This window comes from Austrofundulus limnaeus, unplaced genomic scaffold, assembly GCF_001266775.1.
Source record: "Austrofundulus limnaeus strain Quisiro unplaced genomic scaffold, Austrofundulus_limnaeus-1.0 Scaffold368, whole genome shotgun sequence".
Taxonomy (NCBI): domain Eukaryota; kingdom Metazoa; phylum Chordata; class Actinopteri; order Cyprinodontiformes; family Rivulidae; genus Austrofundulus; species Austrofundulus limnaeus.
The window spans coordinates 71,077-77,491 of record NW_013952770.1 but is presented as its reverse complement, the minus strand read 5'-3'; the positions used below and the strand labels follow the sequence as shown (position 1 = coordinate 77,491).

At 36.8% G+C, this 6,415-nt stretch overlaps 1 long non-coding RNA gene across 1 annotated transcript in view; it reads left to right on the top strand.

The window, feature by feature from the left end:
- Positions 1–6,415, top strand: part of LOC106528293 (uncharacterized) — a 20,159-nt gene that overhangs the window by 669 nt on the left and 13,075 nt on the right. The gene's annotated exons all lie outside the window — the stretch shown is intronic.

Sequence of the window (6,415 nt, the reverse complement as noted above, 5' to 3'; positions counted from 1 at the left end):
GTATGTATGTATGTATGTATGTATATATATATCTTTATTTATATATAATGTGTGGGAGAGAGAGAGTGTGAGTATGTGCGATGGAAAATTAGTTAATTTCCATTTTATTCAGCACATCAGCAAGTGAACAATCCTATTACTGAACAGGAGGACAGAAGGGGCACTTCTTTACCTCCCCCTCTATTCCTTTTTTTTTTCTTGCTCCAAGATGACAAATTAATCATCTCGCTACTGTCTCATGAAAGACGCTCTTGTCTCTTCCTAATTGTTAAGGTGGAGTATTTCATTTACCCCCTCTTTCCAAATACACCCAGTCCTTGCATTTTTTTGTTTAATGTTAATGTTAAAAATATTCATCTTTAGCTGCCAAGAATGTGTTCTTGCAATACCAGATGAGGTTATACATAGAAAATAAATCTATACATATAGATTCAGCCCAAATGCACTCCGAATTCAGTATTGATGGACAGTAGAAGAAGGGAGGAGTTATTGATCAAGGATAAAAGGGAAAAATGAAGAGGCTGTTTACTGAGGAAATGGTCAAATGGAAATCCTCAATGCAGGAAGTTAAAGTTCTGGTTGATTTGATTTACAGGTCTGGTTGCTTCTGTTTTGCGTTTGGTAAAACCAACATTCCAATGCAAATGTCTGAAGATTTCTCTAAATTAGAAAAAAAATCATACTTCTTGGCATTTTATTGACTGTTTAAATGCTTTTGTTTGTTTTTGTTTATTTTTACAATTGGGTTTTATTTTAAGCTTGTCGTAAAAGTATTTTTAAACAAGTAGTCTTCTGTAACTCTCACTTCATTCAATTTAGGATGCCATGGCAAAGATGGTGTGCTCAAAGTATGTGTTGGAGTTGATACTCACCTACAATCAAACCAAATTTTATTTTAATATTTATGAAATCGATTCAGTTAAGAGCCGGCGTGTGCCGTCAGGGCCAGCAAAGCCTTCTCTGCTGGCCTAAACAGTCAGAATCATTACATTATAGAATATTTTATATTTATTATAATAGTTATTAATATTATTATAAGGATATTATTATCATTGAAATATCTGTACTCTTCTTTTCATACACTCTTAAAACAGATGTGTTAATATCAACACAAACTGTGTCAAAACTCAACACAACGTGTCAATATAAGGCAAGGTTATAATAGTTTTGGATTTTTCATTATAGTTTAGTTTTATTTTGTTTTGACTTTTTTCTTTAAATTCAGTTAGTTTTTATTAGTTTTTAGAGTGGATTTGCTAGTTTTATTGTTTGTTTAATGCTTACTTTTAGTTTAGTTTAGTTTTTATTAGTTCCAGTATTAGTTATCTTATAGTTTGAAAAACCTTATTTGCCAATGCTTCCTACTGTCTATGGTGTTTCTGAGTTAACTAACCAGCAGCCAAGGGTGTAGGAATGAGTTTACAATTGGGGCGACCCATAATATCGGAAACTTGACAGATTTGTACATAGTCTGAGCAGAAATACTGTATGTCATAAATTAACTACACTGCAAAGCATTCACAAAATGCTATTGGATCTTTTCTTGGAAAAATGGTGAGGAACACAAACCACCTTACAAAATATCTTGAGTCTAATAGGATTGTACAACATAACAAATATATTTTCATCACAATGTGTGCACAATATTCATACCGCAAAGGATTTCTTCATGTGCAATAATTGTTGACTAATGTACTTGAAGTGGTTTGAAGTTGTATTTGTCACACTAATGCAATATTTAGCCTGTAGGACAGGACAGACAATAGCACTGAGCAGCAGCAGATTGTAAACAAATGACGTTATGGACCATTATTGCAAAACTGCCTGCAGCTAATATGAATCCGCTCAATTTAAAAAATAAATAAATAATTGTTTAATCCATCCACATGGCTTAAAATAAATTGACAAAAACTAAAACTATGGATATTCTGTCAAAAATTTCAGTTAATTTTAGTTAGTTTTGCAAAAGGATTATACTGTGTCGTGTTATGATTTACCAAAAATGCAGAAACACGTTGGAATAAATGCACAGAAAGTCTGCGTGTATGGTCATCAAAATGATTTAATTCTGAGCAACAACCCAGCGGACAGTCAATCAGGAAATCCGCTGAGTTGTGACTGACGTGTCAGCGGAAAGCAGCCAATAATATACATCATGATAACATCATGTGACATGCTTATAACCTATCACAGATCGCCAACTGTAACCATCTAAACAAATGACAGGGCTGTCAGCCTGGAAACACCTTATCAGGCCGATAGAGTAAAACAGCTGAAACTGGTTATACCTAATAAGATATGGTTACTAGACAGTGTCAAGGTAGAACAGATATACATAATTAATCCATAAATTTTGTTTTAGTTTTTATTTATTTCAGTTAACTAAAATGTTTTTTTAATTTTAGTTTTTGTTATGCCAAGCGGATATTCTCAGCATTACAGAAAATTTAAACTTATAGCAAAAATACAAAAGAACAGAACAGAACAGAACAGACTGGACTTTCAGGGTTAGCTTCATAGTGGTGATAGAAAAGGACTTATTGTTGAAACGAAATGCCATGAGGACCTCTATAACTGAGGAGCCGGATTTTCCTTGAGGAAAAAAGTTGCTGTGAGTAAAATATATTTTGTTTAAATGTTTTATTTAGTTATCAGCTTATTATATAACCGTATTGATGCTGTTGTTAATGTATGGCCCAGCTGTGGCTGCAGTAGAGAAAACTTGTTAAATGTGTTGCTTCAGTGATGACTTTCATTCTGGCTTCGTGAGACCCGTGCAGCTGAGGCATCTGACTGTGCAGCAGCATATTGTTCTGAGTTTCTGTGTATTATTGGTGGTTTTTGTAGCCGTGGCTTCATGTCAAGTTGTACAGATTGTCTGTAAATTAGACGGGGTTTCCCTCGTTTTGCATACAGACCTATAGGACTGTCTTATAGATTTTTTTTATTATAAACTTATTAAGTTCAGAGCTGGCAGCCTCTCCGTCCCTGCTCTTTCTGCAAGCACGGACTCCTCCGCAGTCAGCAACCCCTCCCCCTCCCCCCCGCATCTCCGTGTCCAGCAGGTCCGTCCTCTCCCAATTGAAGACCTAGGTGTAAAATGCACAGCCCGCCACTGGTTAATAGTAATTTAATGTGTTAACTAAGGTTGTTTACCTGTTGCAGCCCTATCAAATTAGACTGACTCCTAAAGTTAATCAGTTGTACATGCACGCAATAGTTACTTTAAAGGCACAGTGCGTAGGATTTGTTGTTTTCAGCGACATCTAGTGGTTGAGTGGTTGAATCATCCTCCCTGGTCCTCCCCCACCCCCACCCCCTGCTTCCAAACGCAAAGGAGTTGCTACGGTGTCTCTCAGGTGTCAAAAACCTTTGATAATTCCAACCGCGATGTCTACCAGCAGCTTCAGGGRTAGTGATGTTTCAAGTGGTAAGATTATGAGCTTTAATAAGTAAAATTATCCCAGCTACAATGACAGACAACAAATATTACATTTAGAGTATTACAACTAAAACCGTTTTTGACGCCGCCACCGCAGTTTGTCCTTCATGAGCCTTCGTAGACAAGATGGCGGTGCAGATGGCGGCTGCCTGTACTGGCGACCCGCAACCATGGAGATGTAAACAGCTTTTTATAAGGTAAAAATAATAAAACAAGGTCTTTGTCTGCAATGATTAGACATATTTTTTATTATTGTCTTTAGTGATTATCTCAATAATTGACAAAATCCTAAACATTGTGCCTTTTAAGAGAATTTCATTAAGATCTGACAAATGGAGTCTAGACAAAAGTTCAACTCTGGAAGACTAATCGACCTCACCTGCTTCATGTAGTCTCCACGTCACAAGCCCAGCCACATCTAATCAGCATCTGACAGTCAGTGGATAAAACCATCCTCTAAAATCACTCTGTCTGCTTGCCAGCCGAACGTCAATTTACAGCTACCCTTCCTCCACTCTTCATATGCCTGCTTCCAAGGGATTCCCTCTCCTATGACTATCACCACCAGTGTCCGGGCCCCTGAGGGAGGAGAAACTCCTACCCCTCATCTTAAGCAGCTCATCTGAGCTTACATCATCTCCCAGCGCTCACATCCTCTGCCAGGGTCTGAGCGCCAAACTCTGTCAATCACGTCAATAATCCTGCTAATTCAGTCATATCAATAAACAACCTAATTTCAGTTTGTCTTCGTGTGAGTCTTTCCAGGTTGAAATCACGAGATATTTTGCTAATAGACAAACACACAAACACTAACGAAGACAGACTATATCAACCACCCTTTAGAAATGGGGAATAAAAAGTTCAAATTTCTTTGCTTATTGTGTTGGTTGATATATTTGTTTTCACAACTAAGGGATGGACAAAGTAAATAAAATTTTCATCTCATCAAGCAGAGTATAAAAATGCTGTAAATTTGCTTTATATGAAACAATATAGTATTACTTGCAGTTGAAATAAACAATACACTGTAAATCAAGACTTGCTGTATTTTCAATGGAGTCTGACAAAACAAATCCTTGAAATTCATGTGGAAGAAGTACTCCAAGCCAGATTTGACAACTATGAAAACCATGAAGATGTAAAGTATCTATAACATCTGAGCATTTCTCTCAGAACAATAGCTCAAGACAGATGATGAGATGGGGGGGGGGGGGGGGTAACGCCTCACGAAGCCAGAATGAAAGTCATCACAGTAGGAGGTAGGCTTATAGAAATATAACCTTTCCCACACCTCTCATACTGTAACAAGGTTATGAAGAAATTATTTACCAAGGAATTTTTTATTTTTCATCAATATCTTGACTGTGCGAAGTGAATCGGACACACAAGTGGAACCACTCAGATGAGTTCAGTTTGATCAGTAAACAATATGCGATCATTTATTTACATAAATTTAACAAATCATGAGTTAACAACTTAATTGTGGGTAATCAGCTTCCTATAACAAGTTTAAGAATTAATAAGATATAAATCCGCGTCCGATTTCAATCAATATCAACTCAAAATACTTATGATAGAACAGTAAAACATCAGTTCTGATGCTAAATAAACCAAACATTTACTGGCACATTAAACTTAGATTCTGGCAAGGCAAATAGTAACAAATAAAAGGAAGAAAAGTAAGGTTAGTATTTCTAGAGTTTACTTTTACCAAGTGAGACAACCGTATCTTCACTTCTTTCTCAACCCAGCTTCTGCTGGACCCGTCACCATAAACACCTCAGCCTCTTTACCTTTTGATGACTTCTTAGACACCTAGTAGCGAAACTGGTCCACCTCTGATAGGTCAGGAAGACTCGGTGAGTCTGCTCACCTTCATTGGTAAAACACGTGTTATTTCTCTGGTAACCTTCTAGGTCTGCCTCAGGTCTGGGAGAGAAAAGTTGAGCTGTTCCAGTTTCTCCTTCAAAAACCACTTCCACGAAGGAAGGGAAAAATCAAATAATCGCTTGGAGGTTTGAAACCTCGAGGGAATTCGACAGGTGTTGTCGAGTTCCTAGCTGTAAACCCCCTCGTTGGCATTTGTTAGGGCTACCAGCTCAATAAGCTGAAATCCTCAAAACAGGAAAGACAGATTCTTCCTTGAGTCCGTAAGTCAGAGTGATATTCAAAGCTGTCCGGGTTAGTATAAGAACGGACAAATTTGGTTCCCGCCCTCAGGCGTTAGGATGAGTCAGAATAAGGGAAGTTAAGACTTGCCAGGCACCAGCCATGGTTACTTCTGTATGGTTGAAAAACAAACATCACAATAACCTATTTTTAAACTTCCGTCTGATGAGACTAAATTAAATCACTGAAAACATTTTATGATGATTACCTGTAACATTTCTGTTCCATAATCAGCTCTAAACCATTCTTTAGCTTAGATAAATGAAAGATTTTTTCAATAAAAATCCACAATTATATTACTGTGTTTACAGTAAAATAAAACAGTGATTTGTATAAAAATACAATGAAAACATTGAAATCAGATTCTCTGTGATTTTTATACCATTATAAATCTTTAAGGCACAATAAGAGAAAAGAAGTTGTTCTACTTTTTTTCATGTGACAGGCATTATCTTTGATTTAACAAATGCATAAACATTCTTAGTTAAATGACAAATGAATCACGAACAATGGAGATTATTCTGTCCATTATCTGATTAAGAGGATGAGAGGTTCTCTTCCACAGTTAGAATGACCTGTCATGGCCTAAATAAAGTTCAGAGTGGAACAGAGTTCCTTTCTTCTTCCCAGGCCCATCCGAGTCCTGCTTTAGAGGCAGAAAATCTTGTTTTCTCACTCGAGGTGACCCCTGCATCACAGAAGCAACATATTTAACAAGTTTTCTCAACTGCAGCCACAACTGTGCCATACATTAACAACAGCATCAATACGGTTATATAATAAGCTGATAACTAAATAAAACAT